General features: G+C 42.1%; 1 protein-coding gene across 1 annotated transcript in view; it reads left to right on the top strand.

Annotated features, from left to right (window-relative positions):
* The window catches only part of DOCK4 (dedicator of cytokinesis 4), a 247923-nt gene that overhangs the window by 996 nt on the left and 222745 nt on the right, over positions 1-24182 (top strand). The window lies entirely within an intron of this gene.

The raw sequence follows: 24182 nt of genomic DNA, 5'->3' as shown, positions 1-24182 counted from the left end.
CTGCCAGCATCTCCCCCAGCATCTCCCCCGTTTGGCTGAGCCTTTCGGTGGGTGAGCGCCGTGGAGCTTTGTCCTGCTCTCCTCTCCTTTCCTCTCCCCTCCTCACTCGGGCTCAGCTCCTGCCGAGCGATCTCAGCCCGCTAAAGAGGTGCGCTCGCAGCTTCTCAGCAGCAAGCTTGCTTCGGATCGGCCAGAAAACATAAAACGGAAAGAATCCTCCTCGTCTGTGCAGATATTGTATAGTCACGAGTCGGTGCTTATTCCTGTTTAAATTCATTGCGTGGTTTTCTGCCATTCGCCTTCCAGAGGCTATTCAAGATGGTAACAAAAAGCCACTGTTCCCTTCGGGTCCGCTCTGCCCCTGGGACGGGGCGGCAGCGTGGCTCGCACCACCACCGCGAAATGATGGAAAACGGGTCTGAAGTGGTTATTTTCGCTCAGGGGCTGTGTTTTACGCTGCGTGCTCGCTCACCTGCACGATGAGTGCTATCTGCAAAATCTTCACACCCAACTACGGTGTCAGCTATTGTGCTGCCTGGCGGCGGTAGGGGAGGCTGGAGGGAGAGTTGTCTCTTGCTGTGTAATTCTTTAAACTTTGATTTATGAAAGCCACTTTACACAATCCTGCATTTTGTACCAAAGATCTACTTTTGTGTATTCCTTTTTAAAGTCGTGCCATTGCTGTGTTTCCAAGCAGTTTTTAAATAATTGTGTGTCTATCTGCCCTGGTAAAACGGGTGCATTATAAAACCCTTGGAGAATCCTGATTAGTTGTACCAAGCATATGTATCCTTTGTATGAAGAGCTCAGGGCTTGCATTAACATCAGACCTCATCTGCATTTTCAATCTGAATTTTGCAGCACATGCTGTGTGCTGCACATTTCTACTGTGACATGCCAAAATGGATGAATAACCAGGCAACAGCCACCTGGCTGCACTGAAGGGTTGCTGGTAGCCAGGTGGCTGTTGCTCGCTTGCACAGCCTGACTGATCCCCCCCTTTGAGGAGCAGTCAATGCAAGTAGCCATCTCTTCATTATTTTATTTTAAACTTTTGCCTGCTAGCTACCGATGATATATAATTGCTTTTTCTGAGAAGGCTGCTGTACTCAGAGTTCATTTATTGGTAGCATACTGCCGTGATGACCACTGCACTTCAACGTGATGTTCTTGGTACTGCAATTTTGTGGGTTTCATTTCTAAGGCAGTAGATTGTGTCAGCTCTTTATTATCCCCAAGGATGCTAAATGTGAGGCATTGGAGCAGCTTGCCCAGAGAAGCTGTGGATGCCCCATCCCTGGAGCTGTTCAATGTCATGTTGGATGAGGCCCTGGGCAACCTGACCCAGTGGGTGGCATCCCTGCCTGTGGGGGGGGGGGGGGGGTTGGAGGCAGGTAATCTTCAAGGTCCCTGCCAACCCGAGCCGTTCAGCAGTTGAAGTAAGCATTGGAATAGAAGTGCTTCTGAGAAAGTTTGCTTTGTCTGGGTTTTGATGTCTTTATTTGCCAAACAGAAGGCTAAACTTCTGTATTTCACTTTGATGTTTCATTTGCATTGAATTATCCCCTCAGCTGTTGTGTCAAACTAGTGACAGCATCACACAAAGCATCCACCAGCCAGTTACATGGGGCATGCAGCACGATGTGTGCTGATGTAGGGGCAGGAGAGGTAAGCTTTTGTGGGTTTCTTGGATTGCTGTTAACGGTAGCTAAAACTGGTAGATGTCAAGTGGAGTTGGCTCAAATACATTGCATGCTGTTCTACACGGACTTGGAACATAACAGCACAATATTGTTTAGAACAATAACCAAATCCTTTGTTAAAATGAGTCATTTAAGACTGTAGCTGTGGATCCTCTGCAGACAACAAACCAGCAAGTGCAGCTTTCAAAGTTGATTCTTGCTGCCTGGTGCAAACCAGAAACTTCTAGCTGTAATAAATTAAAAAAAAAAAAGAGAGAGAAATCACAAGAGTAAATGATTTTTTTGTAGATGCTGTCTGAATGTAAAGGATTGGTTTTTCTTTTTACCTCTGCAGGTCTGCATACTGCTGTATTGTCTGTGCTCTTTGATTTACCTGTACCTTGTGGGATGCATTTACGCTCTCTGGAATGTAGGTGGCTTACCTTTGTCTGGTAAGCACATCACTTGCCAAAATTTGTTGGGAAGGCATTTTTTAGATTCTAATGGAAAGATCAGAGAATAATTAAGCAGCTGCTGAATGCCTCGCCTAATTTATAGGTGGCACGTTGTTCCTGGTCCTGAAGTCATTCCATGTAGCATAATCTTCCAATTTAGCTCAGAAGTTTAAATAGTGCTTGGTATTTTAGTGTGGTTAAGCTATAAATCTGGCTTCCCAAAGGGGTCTGAAGTGTGGCTATCTCCCATTATATTGAGTGAAACTGAAGGATTAAATGACTTTGTGCTATAAGCTGAGGTTTATGGGAGGCATAAGCCAGGAGTGTATTAGTTGATCACAGGAGCTGTATTGATTGGCACACAGCAAAAGCCGAATCAGTTGGCTTGTGCCCCATTCCTCTGAGTCGCAGTTGGACAAGTCTCGCTGGCAATTGTGTTGAGAGCTGCTGAGATATCTTTGTCCTCATGCTGCAGTCACTTTTTTTTGACTTTGAGGTAATATTACTGTAAATTAGCTTGTTGTTGAGCTAAACAAACCAACAAAGAAGAGCAAGACTGTGGTGTGGCCACTGTCATGATGTATCTGTCACAAGCATGCTAGGCATCTAATGTAATGTGGTTTGTTTAATGAGTGCTTCATCAACTTCTCTTCCATCCCTCCCCAAGCAGTACAAACAATGCTCTTATTTCCCTTCTCATATCTTGATCTTGCCTCACAATTTTATGTGGAATTCAGTTTGCATTTTTGCCTTGTGCTAATATGACTTCTAATAGTGAACCTGCAGCAAGCTGCCTAAATCTGTATTTAGAGGTGAAACAGTCCGTGCTTGTTACACGGACTGTGTTTTACTCTGCGTGCTCGCTCACCTGCACGATGAGTGCTATCTGCAAAATCTTCACACCCAACTACGGTGTCAGCTATTGTGCTGCCTGGCGGCGGTAGGGGAGGCTGGAGGAAGAGTTGTCTCTTGCTGTGTAATTCTTTAAACTTTGATTTATGAAAGCTTGTAACAGCACGGACTGTTTGGGGCTGCAGGGAGGTGAATGTGGGGTGGTATGGGGCATGGAGGCTGAACCTGGCAGGACATCCTTGTTCCCTCCACATCCTCAGGCAGTGGGAGCCCATTTGCGTTTTGTGAAATACTCCTTGAATTGTAGCTCTTCGAGATACAGGACTTGTGGGTCTTACATTGTCACAAAGGGTTTCATACCCATTTAGGATGACAGTCGAATAAAAATGACACTTTACTGGTCTTCTACATAAGCAATAACTATCAGTACCTTCCAGAAGTAAGTGATCTCAGCGTACAGCTTTTGGACTAGAAGTAACTGCTTTCTGTTGGAGAGCAGAACCTAAAGGATAAGGTTTAAAAAGCCAGGTCATAAGTCTAGCCCTAACTTAACTTGTGTGATGATTGTGAAATCAGTGAAATTGCACTGAAATAAGGCTAACGCAAGATTTTTTTTTTTTTTTAATGGCTTTTAATAGTTGCTTCCAAACATCTAGAGTCCTTGGTATGGGTGTAATCTGAATGTCCTTACCATCTCCTGGGGACAATGCAGAGCTCGTTGGTTCCTTAGCACCGTCTTACATAGCTCCCATCAGAGTTTTCATCTTTCCTGTTCACTGTGTATATGGAGCTACTAGGGGAAAAATTTAAGACTGATGTTACAGTGCTGGCAGCTGTATACTGATGACACTGTCTTTTTATTCCTGTTCAACTGTATTGAGCTTTTTGTCAGCATTCACCTTTTTCAGTGTTGGGCTTGTGTGGCTACTAGCTGGGCAAGATTTAGCCAAAAGATAAGGGAGCAGTGGTGAATTAAATAATGCAAGGGGTGAAGGCTGGAGTCTGTGACTGCTTCTGGGAGCACAGACAGCACATGATGCAGTCACTAACTTCTCTGTCAGGGAGGCTACAATCTGTTATTTTACTATTATCATGCAGATAGTGGAAACTTCTTGCACTGCTGTGAGGTCGTCTCCCAGAACTGCCTTTTGAGACACCTTCTTGCTTCCCTAACCTGCAGCCAGGAAACAAAACCTCAATATAAAACAGGATTTCACGTTTACAGACTAGTTCAAGGTGAACATGTTATTTACCACTTTCCATAGTTTCCAGCTCATTTGAGTGTAATTCACTGTGCAGGTTTTGGTCTATAAATTCTCTGTAATTTGAGTCTTGGGATGAGGGAATATCCTGAAGAGAGCACTTTGAGATCTTGGATCATTTGAGGTACTTGAATGGATGCAGGCACTGATGGAGCTTTCAGCAAAAACCTCTCACCCCCTGGGAGAAGTGCTGCTTCATTTCTTTAGGTTGAGCACGTGTGAGTGGTGTATGTGTGGGTTTGTTTTATTGCTGCAGGATTGGTAGTTGATTCTGTGAAGGTATAGGGAAACCTAGATATAACCCCTCAAAGTCCTCTCGAGCCTGTCTTGGTGGTTTTGCAAAGAAGGGTAGAAATGCAAACGTCTTGCTTCACTCTCAGTCTGGAATTTTGTTTGTTATTGTTTGGTTTTGCATGTCCTTTTGTGAGGAATTGGGAAAAATGCTTTCTGAGGTGACCACTGTCTGATTTCCAGTTGGAAGCCAGATGTTCTCCCAGAGGGAGATACTGCTTTTGTTTTCTGGTTTGCATTGGTGGTAGGAAGGGTCTAGTGCTAATGTAATACCCGGGTTTAGTAGTTTTGAGGGACAATCAATGGAAACACAGGGACATATATGTCTAGGAAGGGTTTTGAGAGGCTTAGTCTGTGCTACTTACTCAGGGCCTAGTCAACTCTGTCTCTTCTGAAGGATGTTTGGCAGCGTGGTCTTCAACGTGCTGGTAACAGAGCATCTGTGACTTCTGTAGTCAGTGCTTAGCAATCCTACTACTAGAAAGTTTTCAGCACTGGAGTACAGTTTTCCTCTGGCATATATCATTATGAGTATGTGAAAACTTGCTGAGACTGTTAAATCTGTGAGGGAAATAGCTCCAGTTACTTCAGCCTTGCCTTGTAGGCCATATTGGTCTTATCCTTGGCCTTAAGCTTTGTCCAAAACTGGACAGAGAAGCTGGATCAGGCAGAGCAGGAGAACCTTTCTGTGTGCTCTCCAGGCAGCGTGCCTGCCCGTCACTCCCACCGTGCTGTGTGTGCCTCTTGCAGCAGCACCACGCTGACTCACGTTCAGCTGGGAACCACAGAGCAGTCCTCCAGATCCTTTTCTGGGGTATGGCTGTCTAGACAGTCATTCCCCATCCCGTATTTGTCAGCTGATTAGTTCTGCTCATGTGTGACACTTTGCATTTGTCCCCAATGAACTGCGCCTTATTTTTTCCATACTATTTCTCCTGGTTTTCAGCTGCGCTGCCTCCCAAGTTTCCCTTCTCACATAAGCCTGTTGGAAGCACCTTGTCTGACAGCTTTGTTGTGAGAGACGCAGTTTAGGAACTGTGCTTGCTAACTGAAGCAGTGCTTGATGAGCAGCTGAAAGATACTTGGATGCCACCAGGATTTGCCATTAGTTTTGGATCTTTGTATGTTTAAAGGGAATGTTTTCTTCAGATCTTTGCAAAAACAAAAGACTGAGGTGATAGCTACTTTGTGTCTATCTTCTTAATGCATGTTTCTCGTTGTTCCGAACGCGTGCTACATTTTATGTAGTTTAAATAGGATGTGAAAAGTTGTCAACTGTGCTTTCTTAGGCACCTGAAATGTTTCTTTTGAAAATAATGCTGATCTAATTTCCAGATGCTCTGGGGTGGATGCAAGAGCTGCAAACAGTGCAGCTCTGAACGTCACCTGTGATGGGGACAAAGAAAGAAGCTTGGATTTTGCACTTTGTAACACATTGTGCTTGCTGGTTTCTGCTTTCTTGAGTAAGAAAATAGGGTGGAATCTAATAAGAGTTTTGTAGGGATTTAAGAAAAAAAAAAAAAGCAGTTCTTGTAAGGGGTGAGGCAAGAAGATGCACTCTTGAAGGCGTGTTAATACAAAGAAAACCCTGCTGATACAGATTGCATGTTTTGCCTTTCCCCAGTTAAGGAACCAAGTCGATTTTTTTCAGATTCACATGTGATATTTATCTATTTCTTTAATAATAACAGCTGGAATTATCATAACTGAAAGTAAGGAAGTCTTACTGGGGTCTCCAGTACTTTGAGTTTTGTTGTCTTGGTAGTTTGCACGTGGAAAAACACAACAGCAGAAAAAGGAATAAACCCCCGGTTTGGGTCATTAGTTTGCTGAACTCGGAATAAGGCATTTGAAGGATGACTTAACTTTATTTCAGTGTTGTTTGCATTACTGGATTTTGTCTGCTTTGTCTGCTTTTGGCCTTGCAGGGCTCTGGGAGCGGGCGGTGGCTGATCTCATGCAGTCAGGAGGTAAATGCTGAGCTTGTGCTGCTTTTCTGGCAGCAGAGGAGGAACAGGGTGCCCTTCCTCAGTCACTGCTTGCTATTTCTCTGGTTTTTAGTAGTACATGCACTGAACTTAAAACTTTTGAGATTGATTTAGAAATGAAAATGATTCATAACCATAAAGATCATGTGTATACTGACACCTCTTCTTCAATAATTTGCATTGTAAGTGAATCTATAGATGCTGGGGATAACTGGTAGGCACCAAATGCAGAATAGGGGCCTTCTGTGATAAGCTACTGTTTTTTTATTTTTTTATTAAAGCATTATTTTACTATCAAAAAGCATTAACTATTTAATGAGATAATGTTTCATGTTATGAGGTTATTTGAAATTACAAGTTGTAGTGTGAAAATTGATTACTCCCCAAAGCCTTGTTTTAACTTTCCTACAGAACAACGTAATGAGTGAAGGATGCACAAGATGCCTTGCGGAGAAAGTTGTATTTCTGCTGCTTTGTTTTCTTAAATACAAGTTAGCTGCAAAAATTGCATTACTTAGCAATCATACAAACAGCAATTGGGAATTGATTCCTAATAATGTGGAAGTCTACATAATTATGAAACCATTATTTTTCCATAAGGTAGAATTACTGTTCTTCTAGGTAACGTTCTCTGTGAAATCATATACGTTTCTGAGGAAAAGTTCTCTGTAAAGGTGGTTATTTGATTTTTTTTTTTTTTTTTTTTAGTGGAATGTCTTTTAATATTTTTTTTTGTGAAAGAAAAAAGTAGCCTTGAGAAACTGAAATGTCATCTGTGGTTGATAAAGGCACCTCTGATTGCATGGGCACAGTGGAGAGACACTCCCTGAAATGAAACTGTAAAGAAATCGCTTTTACATTGTAAGTGCTTACTTCTGGTAAGTGATATTGGTAGCTTTCATAAAGAATAAAGTTGGCTAATATTTTGTCACTTAAAAGCATGTGCCAAGCTGCTTTTCTCACATCTGTTGGCTCTGTGAGGATAAGGAGCTTGACATGCAGCTTCTGCCTTTGCATGGGATTCAGAATTGCTCCTTTCTGGTGTTAACGTTATCCTCTCTAATTATGGTAAAGGAAGAAGAAATCTGAATATGTATTTTTGAAATGACTTATTGGCTAAGTGCTTGCAGAGCTGCAGTGTTATTCACGGTTAATAGTGGAAACTTCTTGAACATTCGTCACTTATCTGTCTCTTCCCTATTCCTTCACCTTCCCCCCCTTCCCCAGCTTCCTTCCTTTTTTGGTCTGTAAAGCTTCAGATTTAAAGAAAAAAAAAAAAGAGGAAATCCTAAGGTGGAAAACAACGGAAGATCATTGCTCTTCTATTTCAGAGTAAGAGCACATGTCAGTGCTGTAGAGAGGTCACTCCTTCAGCTATACTTGCTTCTCTTCCTCCACCCGCCCATGCTGGAATGAAATTGAATAGCTAATTATAACTGAGGCCAAAATGCTGGGACTTCCTGATATCCTTTCTTCTGCTCGGGATAACAAAGGACCCAAAAGCTAAATCTCCTTTCTCGCTGGGCCAGCTGTAGCCCTGAGTGCTCAGCTGTGTCAAACAAACAGGCTTATTGCTGTCTCTTGCCAGGTTAAAGAGGTAAAGTAAGGGTAGAGAACTGCCTGCACATACTTTGCCATTATATTAATCTTAGGAAAATGTGCTAATGATAGTGGTATGCATCCCAAGTTACACATTTTCCAGTTACTTACATAAGAAGAAAGTTAAATTTTGTACTTTAATTTTTTTTTTTTTGCAAATCAGAGTGGAAGACAAAATACTTACATATAGTCCTTTCTGCATGCAAGTTAGGCTTTTTGTAATAATTCAACTATCCAAGGCCTTTTGAAAGATTTCTTACCACCAATTAATTAAAAAAGAGTAGTAAAAGATGCCAAAAACAGATAATATTTTAGAATATTACAGACTTTTTCAAGAAAGTGTGTGGTATTCTTGCATGTCTGAGGTAACCGTTAGTTTAGAGTTTAATCCTCTTTGAAGGTTGTATTTTGAGATGTGCTGTGTTAAACAATATTCAGAGGAATGAGATAACAGGTTCCCCAAGCCCTGATTTAGGGTAGTATGGAAATCCCTCCTTCCACAGTCACCTGCAGAGTTAACATTTTTTTAGGTTGCTCTCTGTGGTTTCTTCTGGAAAACACTGTGGTTCTGTTTTGTGTTTTTTTTCTTCCCCTGCTTAAATAAGTGGTAGCTTTTTCTCAAGCTATGCGATTATAATCTGCTCTAAGAAGCAGTATTTAAAGCTTGTTCCCTTGGTGAAGAGCATTGGCTTCCTAGCAGCGGGAAGGATGTGTGGGGTCAGTTCTGCTGCTGCTCCCTGTCTGTTGTTCAGCGTTAGACCACAGCCCCGGCTTTTGCTTTTTCACGTGTAAACGTGGTCACGCCTGCTTACGTTCAGAAATTTCACTGGGAAGACTGTGAGACTGTAAATTTGTTGGGTTTTGATGTATTTACATGCAAAGGAAAGTGTTTTGTTTCAGTTCTGCAAAGAGTGTTCTGCTGAATAGGCTGGGGCTGGAAAAGCAATGCATCTAAAAATGTGTATTTAATAGATGTACTAAAAAATAACACCAGTTCTGAAGGTGGTTGAGATAAAGTACAGAGGTTAGTTGTTACATTAAATAGGTACAAATTGTGTGGTTTATTTTTTTCCCTAAATCATTAGAAAAAAGCAACTTGGTAAACAAAGGAAATGCAACTGTAACAATAGAATTGCCATGAAAACAACACAATTTCTCCCATAAAGATCTCTTTGGTTTTATATGTATAAACAATACTTCTAGCTCTTTTTTTTTTTTTTGAGCAGCCAGGAACTGCATTTTTGTTGAGTCCTCAGTGTGGTTGTGATGCTGATGGAGCTCTTAGCACCATGTCGCTGTTCCACCTCTGAGTGTGGTTTCCTCAGCAGAACCATGGCCAAATAGAAGCTGCTGTGGAAGGGGCTTGGTGTTAGAGAAGCAAAGGTAGAGTCGAGTTATTTAACCACTAGGTGTTGAATAGACTGTTTTAAACCAGCAAGCTACTTTTTTTTGTTAATCTCTGAAATTGAGTTATTGTTTGCGGAACTGTCGTAGGTTTGGCTTTTTAATGGCTGACATAAAAGCGTAAAAGGTGTTTTATGGACCTTATGCAGAAGTTCAAAAGCACTGCAGACTACAAATTCCGGGTTTTGTGTAGGCTGTGCACAGTTACTGTACCATATGTTAGAACAATTCAGGAAACTTGCAATAACATTGTCTTGAATACAAGGAAAGAGCTTAGGTGAGCTGAGTGTCATTGCGTGGGGGTCAGTGCAGGCATGGCCCGGCTGGGCCAGCTCTGGGGCCGTCCTGGCTCCGGCCTTGCTCTCCCCCAGCCTTGTTTTTGTGATGAACAGTTGGGAGCAGCTTATCTGGCTGACAACAACCTGCTCTTTTGGCAGGGAGGGATTCCTCCATGCCAAACCAGAGATCAGCACCTCTGGCTGGGCTGGGGATGCCCCCCATGGTAGGCCAGACCGCGGGGTTCTTCCCCTGCCTTGCTGGAAATGCCTTGGGCCTCAGCATGGTGCTGGGCTGCTGCTGGCATCCATGGGCAGCTGCCAGGGCTTTTCTGCATGGTGCTGGACCTGGCTGCATTGGGTGAGGTAGACTTGACAGTGAGCTACAGCCTAGTGAGAAGTTTAGTTAGCCTGTCAAGACTATATTGTTGTTTTTGTAGGGCAGGGACAAATAATGAGTCAAAGTAGGTGGGTTAGTTTTTGTCTTCTCATCCTGCGGTAGTGGTCTGGATTCATGAGTGTGCTGTTTTCTGAACCTTCTGCTGCTTCAAGAACTGCAAATTTTAGGCTGTTCCTACTTGTTAGTGCTATTCAGGTGGCTTTAATTTGAGCACTTTGCCCAGCTCTTTTCTATTCAATGGCTGCTCATTAAGCTATCCTTGCTCTCAAACTGTCTCCACATGCAGCAAGCAGAGCTGTCTAAGCATGTGTCTTGGAAACCGAGTTGGGATCAACTCTTGTTAACTCTGAGCAGGCTACTAAAATGCAGTGTGAGTGTCACAAGGTAGGAAACTGAACTCTGAAGTTGCAGCTTCAGTTCTGTTGATACAAGACTGTCTAATTTTTCCAGGGAGCAAAATTTTTGGAAAAAAGGACAGAACCAAGAACTAGTAGTGTACTGTGAGAGTTCAGTGAAACATAAGCATCTAAGTAAATCAAAATGAGCACAAAGGTGACACTTGTGACATCCCTTCAAGGGGTCTGTGTCTCATTGTTGCATGCTGAACTGAAGTGGACAAAACTGGAGTCCTTTCAATATAGTATGGGAAAGGAAAATAAATATTTCTGCCTAGCATAAGCGAAATACATACTTCATAATGATAACATATTCATGTGGTTGATAGAAGAAGACAGAATACCCTTGGATTAATGAAACACTTCCTAGAAATGATGTCTCAGTCCTGTCATTCAGCAGCATATTTGTTATTTATGCCCCAAAACTGGTACTCAAGCTCAAGGAAAGTAGCCTGTTCTTAATTATGTGACTTTTCCGTTCTGTACAAAATTTGGTTTGAGGTACGTTACAAGAACATTTTAGGACAGGAGAAATTATTTGCCTATGTTTTATGGGGATACTAGGCTTTTCACATCTAAGACATTGAAACACCATCCTTAACTGCTATGGTAGCTATAAAGCCAGAGGATCACACATAATATTTATCGTATTGGAGGCAATTTGTGTCTTCCCCCACATCCTCCTCTCAGTTAGAGGAGCTGTGAACTGACTTAATATGTTCAGGGCTTTATTTGTTAGAGGTATCCCTAGGAGGGTGTGTGGTAGGTAATGCTTGCTGTGCAACAGTGTATGAGAATAGGGACTAGAATGTGATGCATAACCTGTGTATGTATTTCTCTCAAAGCTTTTTCAAGCTGGCAGTCACCTTGTTTGTGACAGTTCCAATTGCTAAGTGTGTTTTCAACCTGTTTTCATACTGGATTTCCAATTTGTCGTGTCTCCCTGCTGTTCAGCCCTACCACAGTGAACTGAGAGTGAAGGGGAGGAAAAAGAGCTACCGTGTGTCTGATAATCATTGGGCTTGGCTCACATCAGGATTGTTTTTTTATTCATTTTTTAGAGTTCCAAAGCATGATTTTTAAATATAACTTTTCTAAAGAGTTTATTATTATTTTTTTCCCCTTGAAGTCTTGAATCATTTAAAGACCTTTAAAAGTAAAGGGGAATGTAGTTGCTATCAGGCTTCAGTTCCCTACCCTTGTTTTTTACAGATAGCTTAATAACCCTCAGTGTTCACATCTGTATACATGTAATTTGCACAAGAAAACAAGTGGCAATATCAGTTTTCAAAAGGAATTGTTTTGTGGGTGATGTCTCCTATAGAAGGGTAGATATTAAGACAAGTTAATTAAGCGATTTTAAAAAGGAATAGGTTAGTCTCATCAGATGCACATTTAATAGATAAGCTAGTCAGGTCTGGCTTTGCTTCTCTTTAGTCCCAAAGGCTAGATAAAGAAGTCCATTGTATAGCAATTTTCTATTCTCTGAAGCAGATTTTGTTTCCAGAAATTCATCAGTGTGTAGTTCAGTCTTAAAATTGTTTTTGATTTTTCTCTAGTACTCATAGAAGTTTCTCTTAGCTAGTTTGGAATAACTGTGCTCTGTGTGGACATGGATCTAGTGATTGTGGAAGGCATTCCTGCAGCCTGTGGTATGTCACACCAGCCCCTGGAGGTGAAAGGAATGCTGTGGCCTCAGATGTCGCGTTGAGATACTGATACTACTAGTGTAAAATGATGCTGCATTGTTCACGAGCTGTGAACCTGATTTAAACACTCTGAATTCTACAAGCTTAGAAGTGCAATAGGGTTTTGTATCATTTGCATTGTAATCTGCACGTGCACATCTCTCATAACATGATCTTTTCTATATGAAGCTAGTTTCAGGCTTATTGGTTTATATTTCTGATAATAAGAAGAATTTAGGGGAAAAAAATGACTAATTTTTACAGTCATGTGGAGATGTATGCAAAGATCTTGGGCAGGTTATTTTATGTTTAGTTGCAAGTTGTTTTTACTTGGAAAATATTTGTTTCAGCAAAGGTGAACTGCTATAGATCATGAAGCAGTGTAAGTGAACTAAAACCATTTATGCTAATTATGTTCTTATTGTTTTTCTTGAAAATACGGAAGCTTGAAGGTTGTTGCAGCAGCTTCAGTTGGGAGACTTGGACAGAGATGGGCCTGCAGAGCTAGACTTGACAAACACAGTAGGGGATAGTGAGTACTGCACTTGGGAAGTAGAGACTGGATTGAGGGATTTCGGAGCCTAAGCTAAGTGGTAAGTAGGGGCAGAGGTCAGAACTGCAGCATGACTGCATATCACGTCATGAGGTGGGATTTGCAAAGGGCTTACTAGGAGACTGGCAGAGGGGAAAGCACAGGAAGAGTTACAACTGTATGGAAGTGTGGGAAGCTTTCTCTGCCCCACTGACAGCCTTTTTGGGGCATCTGCTGCCTGCGTGTGTGGGATGGAAGTTGTAATTAAGGCTTGCTGCAAAACTTGTAGAGCTTAGGCAGTGGTGGGAGCAGACCTTCTGCCCAGCCATTTCTGGCGGATGTGCTGTCAGGGATTCCTTTTTTAAGGGATATGTAATGTTACTTGTGGTGCTATTCGGATATTATTGAAGCACACTTCAGAGACAAGACCATTTTGGGGTACTGAAGTGCTTCATTCACCTTGCATTTTCGTGGTACTTTGGCTGTGTGTTTTAGGTGAGGACCTCAGATTTGAACTTTCTGTAATCAGTTGTATTTATCTCAGTTTGTAGGTCATGCAGGTTTTAGTTCACTAGATAACGACTCCAAGAGACACTTGAATGCTGCTAATGAGATTTCAGCTAATCAAAAGTCCTTCTCCTGTGGTGCCAAGTTAGGGCTTGCTGCTCTCTGAACGAGCTGTTCCTGAACACACAGAATTCTCACTTGCAGAAAACTGCTTGGAAACTTTTGGCTGAAGGCTTGATTGTGACCGAAGAAGAGTGCTTGAACTAGGAGAGCCTAACGCTGTTTCCTGCATTATGTGCTGCTAGTGCATGAACAAAGGGTAGGCAGTGCTCACATACATATTGAGGATTCACTTTTGCTTAGGTGACCTACAGATGACCAAGACAATGGCTGATGCTGAAAGATACAGACTGTGGCAGGAGAAGATGTTGTCTTTAATTCTGTTTTACTGGGGTGGTGGATTCTGTCAATACCGTGTTGCTGGTGGGAATCAAGTCTGAATTTCATTGGTAGGGGAACTTTGAGGTGACCAAACCAATCTTGATTAAATGACACGTTCAGTTGGCTTTAACGGAGTGCTGAGTTCACTCCACAGAGTGTCAGCATTGCTGGTATTGTTTGTACCACCTCACTTAGAGCCAGTGAAATGCAGGGACTAGCAGTCCCTGGTGCTCATGTACCAAAAATACCATTTATTAAATAAAAAAGAAGAGTATGTATTTGTTCAGAAGTGTAGAAAGTGATGAATGAGTGTGATTTTGTTGAGCTAAGGTTGACTGCACATCAGAGGGCTGCTTTTTTTGAGGTCATGCCTGCTGGAGGCTGCTGCTTAGAGTGTGTCCTGGAGCTGCTGGCAAGCGTTTTATTTAGAAAACAGAGTGAGTGTGTGAGCGCACGTGTACCCATAGTGCACAAATGCCACCACAAAGGGCCTTTGCAGAGAGTGATAGGAGTTGAACCTCTATTATCATGAACTGTGTACTGCAGAAGCACAATGAATGCCTGTAATGTTCGTGAAATAGTCTTTTTACAGATGAACCACAATAGATAATTTTGAAAGGTTTCAAATTCCTATTTTATTGCATAGTTCACGTCTGTCATCTTAAATATTTATGCTTTCTAGTTTATTCTCACCAATATGATTTCAGTTTTCAAGTAATGCAGCTGCGTGTTGTGGGAGACACACTGGTGACCTTACTAAAGACCGAATTCAGGCCATTCGGCTACTGTCCAAATTCTCTGCCAGCTTAGCTACTTGACCACCTGCTTCTGTTTTTTCATTCCCTTTGCAAATGTAGGTTTTGTTCATTTTCTGGCATCTCAACTTTGCCTTTTGTAAAAAGAAATTAAACCACGTGGGTAAGGTCTACGCTCCAGAGTGCTTGAGGGTTTTTTTTGCAGTTCTTGCAGCCATTTGAATTTCCACTGGCTGTTCAAGCCTGGCTTTGCAGGGAAAGAACAGAGGATGGCAGCTTTCGCACCTCCACGTCTACACTGCCCAACCAGGCTCATGCAATTCATCGTGTAGGACATAAAGGCAGCCGTGCAGTTCTGCACAGTCACACGGCAGCTTTCCTGCTCTGCAGGAAACGTGGTGGATGCTCGGGTGGGACATGTCCAGGTAGCACTGATATACGCCTGGGGTGTGACAGTGTTCTTTAAGCTGTCAAAACATGCGGCTAGAGTTGTCTCTGCTCATACCTCTCTGACATGAAAACTGAAGGCATGAAGAAGGAAATACAAATCAGAAATCTGACTTGAAGTCATGATGGTGAGTGCCTTTCTGAGTATGAATCTTGTAACAGCCCATAGTGGCTATTAAGCACTGGATGGGGAGTCAGCAGTAATGACTGAGGTTCCCACGTCTGCCACCGACCTGCCCATTGACTGCGTCCGAGTTATGCGACCTCAGTGTTTGTAAGGCAGACACTGAAAGGCTGGCTCTCGCTGCTGGCTGGGAGCTTGTGTGCTTGTATCTCAGCTATGTCAGAGGATACCTCGTGAATTGCTGCTGTGGTTAGCTGAGGAAAAGTAAAGAAAAAAGGGCTGGCTGTTCTGTAACTTCTCCCTGTTTTTAAACAATGCTAGCAGCTTCTAAAATCTCCGTCCCATTTTTGTCATCAGATATAACCAAGATGCAGTGATCTAAGTGCACATAAATGTAAAGGAACTATAATTAAAAATAGGAAAAATCTCAAAAATAATTTCTGGTATCCATGCAAATGCCAATAGGTTGTTATTTTTATCTTGGACCTTTTAAAATGCATTAGTCATGTGGACAAAGAAGTGTCTGTGCTGCTTTTGTCTGTTGCTTCTGGAGATTGCCCTGGCGAAGCCATATCTAATTGAAACGCTCTTGGAGTCCCCAAGCCCATGGCACGCTTCCAGCCCACCCTGACAGCGCCCACGTCGCAGTGAGGGCTCATGGCCTCGGTTGCATGAGGCCACTTTGCATCTCCACAAGTGCCCTATTGTAGCGTGCTGCTCAGAGTGCATGTGGACCTGGTACTGTTGCAGACATCAGCGCTGCTGAGCGTCACCATTGCCTCGTGGTGGAGGAAGGTCTGCTTTCCAGGCTGTATGCTGTGGTCTGTACCCAAGGAGTTGCTGTGCCATCTACATCTTTTGAATAGTTCTGGTGCATGCTCATAGAAGGAGATGGTCCATGTTTTGGCCACAGATACGTCCTCATGTGATTCATGGGGCTGTCTGTGCTATGCAGCTGCATGATGTACTGGCACTGGATTTCAATGGAGAAGAGGAAGAAAAGGGTCATACTGGTAGTTGTGCTACTGGATGGGATGGAACAGGAAGGTACTGCAGAACCTCACTTTATTTCTGTGTTCTCTTCCATTGGTGTCTGTAATACATGCTAGAACTGGCATCTTGCAAAAGGTGGCTTGACCACCTGGATTGTCTTCTGCTGGTTGTTTGGCAGGAGAAGAAAGTGTGCTGAGCAGGCACTGGCTTTGGATTTGATCTAGATATGAGTCAGCTGTGCACATACTTGCAAATACTGGCTGGAGGAGCGCAATGTTGTTAGCTGGCTCTATGGCTTGTTGGACAGATTACAGCAACTTGGCAGTGCTGAAATGGGAACTTTGGCCTGTGAGGCACACAGTCTATTAGGAGGGTTGACTGCCTACATGTTCCAGCATTTAAAAACGTATCCATTGTGTTAGGATGATGGGAGCTGGCATCAGGGCCTGGTTATGCAGTCTCCACTGTGAGGTATCTCCAGTTAAAAAGTTGAGGAAAAAGATAGCTTTTTCTGTGCCTCCTCTATACAAGCTTCAATGGAAGCATTCAGAATTCTTTAATACTAGCTTACTAGTTCTGAAAATTAAATTCTGTGATAAAAATAGAACACTGAGCTGCCACTCTTAAACTTCCTACGGTAAATATTTATGTTGTCTTTTCATTTTTCATCTAGTGGGCACCAAGGATGTGCTTAACCGCCAAAATGACTTTCCTTCCTTCTCACATTTCACTTCTCATCTCCTCCTTCATAAAGTACCATACAGCAAGCTCACAACACAAGATGATAAATAATAATAAAAAAAAAGCCACAAAGAAACCCAGCCCCTCCAAATCAAAAACAAAATACAAAACAGTCCAACTTGAACTAATTAGTCTTGTAGCCTGCTTTCAAGATAGTAGAAGGACAATGAAGTTGAGCAATTGCATGGAAAGAAATAAATGAAGTGTGCTTGTGTGTTTTTGTTTTTTTTTTTTCTGTTTTAACTCATTACTCCTGAACATTCAGAGTTAGGTGGGGAGAAGTCTGGCTTGGTGTCATCATGCAGAGCAGGGTTTCTGTATTTCTGGTGCTGTCCTGTTTAGGTTTCTACTTCCTGGGTGGCAAAATATTATATAATAATTGTATATTATAAAGATCAGTCAGGGAAGGCATTATCTCTGTTAACCTCTTACTGTTAACCTCTTGTACAAATCACATACAGCCAGCTCTTTAGTGTCCAGTATGGAGATTTATTTTTATCACCGATGTGGCTGTGCCATTGCATAGTGGATTGCTATATGGCAGCAATTTGCCACTGCAAGTTAGGAGTTGCAGGATCTCGATTAAGATGACAAGCAAACAGTTTTTCTTGATTTACCCTAAGCAGCTGTTAGAGCATCCAAGCTCTCTGGGTACTTGATTAACTAGCTGCATGCTAAGGATATCTGGGCTTCAGTTTGGATAGATTGTGAGAAGTGTCTGTTAAGAAGAGCTTAAAAAATAGATGAGGGAATGTATTTTGTAAGTAATCAGCATAAGCCAGTTATGCTTTCTGTGGGTGAAATTTACAGCCTTGTTTTTTGAAATAAATGTGGAGAACTGGAAGTTTTGTGATGTATTTCATTGTTTTGCATTATTTTGTTTTTATCTTTAGGCATTTGGACAAAAGATGCTATCAATGTCAAAAGCAGTTGAGTGTAACAACAGTTGGGCTGAGCTCTGACCATTAGTTTGCCTTATCTTGTTAGGTTACCAAAAGAAGCAGCAGGATCAATATTCTCTTTGCTATTCTCCAGATTTTGCCACTGGAGAAAGACTTACACTTAACTCTGGCTTAAAGGTTTCACAGTTGACTTTGTTATGCCACATTAAATGTGATGTGTACATGCCACACATGAGCTATTGATATTTTCTTGTCTAGTCTGGAGGGAGTGGTCTTAGTTCTCAAGCTGTCATGCCCAGTAGAGTCTTACGCCTATGAATAAAATATCATTACATTAGTTCGCTGTGACAAATTGTATTCAGCGTGAGTGAGCAACAATTTATTGGGAGGAGGTTGGGGACTGGTGGGGGGGTGGATTCCAACACCCTTGCAAACGAAGGAAATGGTGGGGCCAAATCAATGTATTTTGCCTGTATTTAAATGTTTTCAAGGTCTGGAATCAGGAAAGCCGTGTTGTCAAAAGCAGACAAACAGACGGATCCACAGAACCTAAACAAAACCAAGCCCATTGCCAGTTTCTGTCATTCTGCCTACAGATACGGGCAGAGGAATGAGTCTGAAGCATCACCTGTTGTCTGTGGCTTTGCAGCAGCCTCTTTATTAGCTAAGTCAAAGCACTTGTTCATGGAGATGTTTTTTTCCTCCTTTTCACAGAAGTAACACAGTCTGCCCATCTGGTACTGACCAGCTGAGGATGTGGGTGCTCCAGTTTGGTCTCTGCAGACACTTCATGTGCTGCTGATGTTCTGGGCTGCCACTGCCCTTTGCAGCCTGAAGCAAGCAGGGGTGCTCAGCCCTTTTTAACCTCTCTTCTTCAGCTAATGCTTAACTGATGTCCTCATTTCCAGCCCTCCTCTTCAAGTTCTTCTTGCATGGCTTGCAGCAGATCACTGCGGACAGAGTTAGTTGACAAGAAGCTGTCAGCGGGACTGATTTGAGGAAGTCAAAACTTGGAGCTGTGAAAGTGGAAGTTATCTCAGGCAGGAGCTGCAGGAGGGGAAGTGAAAACAGACAGATGATTAACAGGCAGATGCCAATCCAGGGCTCCCTGTGCTAACTTTGTTGTTGTTCACATGCTCTCTGTACTCTCTTGTTCATGTAAAAGCTCAGGTCTGATGTGGACCTGAGGGCCCCCGTCCTGCCTGGGGAGCACCCAAGGTGTGAGTGTGCCTGCTTTCCCTCAGGGGCAAGCAGAGCTGGCTGTTCTGCCTAGTATCTGCCTGTGCCAAGAAACATTTTCTGAAAAGTATTGTGAATGCATGGGGAAGGCCTCAAATTGACTCAATTATAGCATGTTGTTTTCATATGATAGTTCATAAAGTTCTTGGAGAACACTGATAGCAGGGGTTTAAAAGCTATCATTAAATACATCTAATGTCTGGCATGCTGGAGTGCTGGGGACTTTAGCTTCTGTTGTAATGTAAATGATAATCTCCATTGTGGTCTCCACCCTCATCCACACCCAATGAGTGTGCCTTCAACTGGCGGCACATCTAATGGACAAGTTCCTTGTACATGTCATCACAGCATGAGTAGGTTGGTATAAAGCATACCTTGAGAGCTACCTCGGTTCCGTCCATCAGCGGGTGTCAACGTGGGCAGTCTGACCTGAGGCCACACCAGGTAATCACTGAGAAAAAGCTCAGAAGAAGGAACAATACGAATCAAGGAGAACTTGAGACCTGAAGTTGAAAATGCTTTGGATATTTTCTCAAAGCACTCAAATAAGCAACAAGAAATTAATTCTAAATTAACCTCCACTACGTGACTATACGAACTAGTAAAATGTATGTATAGACTGAGACTTATGTATATCATGCAATGTAAATGTTGGAAGACTGATGAACGTAGGTAGGTGGGAATTCAGTAGGTTTGAGCACCCTGGTCAAGCCTGGCATGTGAGGATGAAGACTCACCCATGGGCCATCTCACTGTGGTCAGAAGTGGTTACCTCTCCATGTTTCTCATTATGCAAAGCCCCATTTTCAGCTGGTTTAAATGAACTTAGAAGTGGACCTAATGGAGTGAATTTTGTTCTCATGACCAATTTGTGAATCTGAAGTAGTGGAAAGACTTGAACATGCCTAAAACAGAAAAAGAGGAGAACTTGTCCTTTTACTGAGGAAAATAAAAATGAAAAGATAACAAAATTCACAGACAAAAACCAAATAACCAAAAAACAACAAACATATAATTTTAATTAAAACATTGATATTTATTTTTAATTGCTCATAGAAATGGATGATATAAACTCGTTCCAGATATTCAGTTTCTTAGTGTTCGTTCATGTAGCTGTATTGTTTTGACAAGTAATTTTGGTGAAGTATTATGATTCATGATTGGCAGCTTCTCTGGTAATTAGCAGTCAATTTTTTATATTAATGAATGTAATAATCAAAAGCACTTTAACTCATAAAAACAGGCTAGTAAAAAGAAATAATTAGTGAGAGCTACAAAGATTTGGGAAAAATGCTATGGATTTTCAGTTAATTTCAATGACTATTCAACGTACTTTTAAATCTTCTGTAGAATGAGCCTTCAGATTTATTTTAAAAATAAACTACATGTATGCCTGCATTTCTCTCCATGCAAGGAATAAACTGCTTTTTTCCAGTTTCCAGAAACAGTTAGAGCAAACTTTTTTTTCAGTGGGTCTGACATTTCTTGCCATGTCAATGTACATATAGTACTGTCATTTGTCTTGTACTGGACTTGTTTGTGTCCATGATGATTCAAATGATTGACAAAGAATGAAGTAGATTCTTTGTATTGTAGAAACAGGAACTCTGATAGAGATGAGCCCTGTTAGACTTGCCCTGCCCGAGTTTATTTAATCTGTGCCAATATTTCTGTAAGATATGAGAGAGCCTTTATCTTATGGAGGAATAAATGCCAGTCTGTTTTTTAACAAATTCTTTGCACGGAACAATCCTACTGTTACAGTAGAGTGTTCCAGCTAGTGATCTATAACTTTTATTCATGAAACATGGAAGCTGTCCTAAATTTTTAAGCCACCCCAGAAGTGTTATGTATGATTTCTTATCCTTTTCAGGACTGCCATTGAACATTAATGTTTAAAGTTAACCACTTACTCCAGCAAATATTTGGGATATCCTTTAAGAAACATTATTCATCCTCTAGTCTTAATTTTTCCCTGCCACTTTCTGTATAGAAGTGTAAGCATAGGTTAGACTTAAATGGACTTTTTATTTTCTTTCCTTTACTACATGTCATAAAATTTTATGCTCAGTGACTGTTGTCAAGCATTTGATTATGCAAGTCTGTTAAAATATTCACCTACCCCATCATACTTGCCAAGTTTTCTTCAGCTCTTCATTGCAAACTGCATGCATGCCATTCTTGGGGATGCAATTCCATATTAGGTGGTTTGAGATGACAGGAAAAACCACCAAAGTAACTTCATAATACTTTATTATGTTCAAACTTCAGCAAAACCACTGACATAAATATTTGTTTCTAGTAAGGCAGATTCTTGCTTTTAGAGTCAAACAAGCAGTATAGTTACAGAAGCATATCATTTTGGGCAAAGCCTAAAGTGAGCCTAAAGAGAGCAGAGGCAGAGTCAGAGAATGGTTGAGGGACTCCTGGAGGTCCTCTTTCCCAACCTCCCTGGTGAAGCAGGGCTACCTACAGCAGACAGCCCAGGAATATGTCTAGGTACCTTTTGAGAATTTCCAAGGAGAGAACCTCCACAACCTCTCTGGGCATCCTGTGCTAGTGCTCTGACACCCTCAATGTGCAAAAGTGTTTGCTGATGCTCAGAGGGAAACTCCTGTGTTCCTGGTTGTGCCCACAGCATCTTGTCCTAACTCTGGGCACCACTGAAGACAACTTGGTTTAGTCTTATATGCACCTTCCCTTTGGATTATTTATACACACTGAGATTTCTGCCCCTCAAGCCCTCTCTTCTTGAGGCTGAAGAGTCCTAGCTTGTTCCATCTTTCTTTGTAGGGAGAGATGTTCCTAGCCCTTAATTATCTCTGGGGCCCTTCACCAGACTCTCACCAGCATTCACATGTCTCTCTTGTAGTGGGGAGTCCACAGCTGGATGCAGTACTCCAGGTGTGGTCTCACCTGTGCTGAGTAGAGGGGAAAGGATCACTTCATGCATCCTGCAGCCCAGGATACCATTAGCTTTCTCTGTGGTGAGGGCACGTTGCTGGCTCCTTGTCAACTTAAGTGTCCGACAGGACTCGCAGATCCTTTTCTACAAAGCTGCTTTCCAGCTGGGTGTCCACCTGCCAACCTTGTCAAATGGGGTTGTTCTTCCCCAGGTGCAGGACTTTGCACTTCCCCTTGTTGAACAGCCTGAGGTTCTTATCAGCCCATTTGTCCAGCCTGTCCAGGTCCCTGTGGATGGTGGCGTGACCCTCAGGTGTCAGTTTCTCCTCACAGTTTTATATCATCTGTAGACTCCTGAGGATGAACTCTGCCTATCATCCAGACTGTTAAGATGTCGAGCAGGACAGTATGTGGTGTGTGGCTAATTGTTATTGGCCTAACTGCTGCTGGCTTGTGCCACTGATCACCACCCTCTGGGCCCAGTTATTCAGCCAGCTTTCAGTACACCTCACGGTCTGCCCATCCAGTCTGTACCTCATTAGCATCTCCTCGAGGACCTTAAGGGAGTCAGTGTCAGAGGCCTCCCTAAAGTCTAGGTAGAGGTTACCCACAGCTCTCCCCTTGCTGCCCAAGTCCTCTTTTCAGTACAGAGGGCTATTCTGTTAGCATGTGTTTGTACAGATGGGTGTTTAACTCGTAACTTCAGAATTGTTGCCCTGACCAGATTTGCTTCAGACTCTGTGCTACTGAAATCATGGGTCCCTTCCTAGAACCTCATATCTAAAGTTATGAGGTAAATGACTTCTGCTTGAGGTAAATGACCGATGCTATGCTAATTGAAAAGAAATTTCATTAATTGCAGAATGACTTAATATTTCAAGCTGAATTTAAAGCTTCTTAATTTCTGGTTTTAAATTTTTTAAAGACCTTTTACTGAAAGTGACTAAGGAATGACCTGCAGAAGCTGTATCAGTAGTCCCCTGCTTGGTCTAACCTTCTGTGATTAAGTTTATCTGATAGTAATGAGTATTACGCTTTTCAAAGATAACATTACAAAAAGTTTTATCATCCTTCTCTGCCTTAAGGTTTAACATAAGTAACTCTGGAGTGAAACTGAAGTGTGAGGACAGCATTGTGATATTTTCCCATCTGTTAAGAACAAAGAAACCCCCCAAAGTGTCCCACAGTTGCCAGGTTGCCGTGGATACCAGCCTTCCATTTTGTTCTGTCTGGAGTGGATGCGTGTTATGTACACACTTCAACTGGTTCAACTTCGGCAAAAGTAATGGTAAATAAATTATGTGAGGTAACCTTAAACCTTTTGTCTGCTTAAGCACTTTTGTGTAGGTCCTTATGATGATAGATAGCAATGTTTTTACACTTAATTTCTGTTTTACTTGTCAAATTGAACAAGGGCTTCTGCTTTGGTGACTCTGGCTACACGTTTTTCATGAAGCTACAGAAATCAACTGCAAAAGAGAAGTTCTAGCCCTTTTGGATAAGGCTGTATTGTATTTAGTGGAGCATTCAGTGCATTTCCTTGAGTTGTTTCATGTTATAGGCTTGCTTGTTTATTTGAGGGGTGTACGTGCGTGTCTTTTACCTGGATTTGTAGGAATAAAAATAAGCAGCAGTTGCCAAACCAGGAACCTTTAGTTTGACATGTTCCAGGTCAGGTATCTTAATTTTGCCACAGTAATGAAACTACCACATTGATAACTAAGCAGGAGGTCTTGTGAGGCACGACTGAAAAATTCAAGTAGTTGTGGAATATTGTACATTATCTGAAAATTAGGTCAATGCAGTTGTAGCTGAGTTTGCCAAACATAAATACTGGTTTGTGGCAGTAGGTGACATCTTCTGTGGAAGAGATACAAACCCTCTTTGAAGTTGCATTTGTCCGAGCTTGGTCATAAGTTGTGCTCATCAGTCACACGGGCACCAAGTTGGTCTCTCACTGCCTAGTCTTGTGTGTGGCCTTGGAAGGGGGCATGTGTCACTGCACATCTCATATTCCTGATTACATAAAATGAAATAAGGACTGCATTCTTTGTCAGTCGTTGAGAAATTGCAATGCACTTTTTTCTGATGGCGCACTCTGCAAATAACATCAGTGCAGTAAAGAAGCTCTCCTTTGGGGCATCAAGTACAAAAGGGAGCAAGCATTTTCTGTAACTATGAAACCAAATTGCAGCTTCTGGAGTCCTTACCTGTGTGCTGGGTGATGGGCTAAGAAGAGCATGACTGACTGAGAGTCCTAGTGGAGCTCTGAGAATAGACAGGTCTGATGAAAAGACTTGGGCAAG

Source organism: Anas acuta, chromosome 1 (assembly GCF_963932015.1).
Source record: "Anas acuta chromosome 1, bAnaAcu1.1, whole genome shotgun sequence".
NCBI lineage: Eukaryota > Metazoa > Chordata > Aves > Anseriformes > Anatidae > Anas > Anas acuta.
This window is presented reverse-complemented; position numbering and strand designations above follow the sequence as displayed.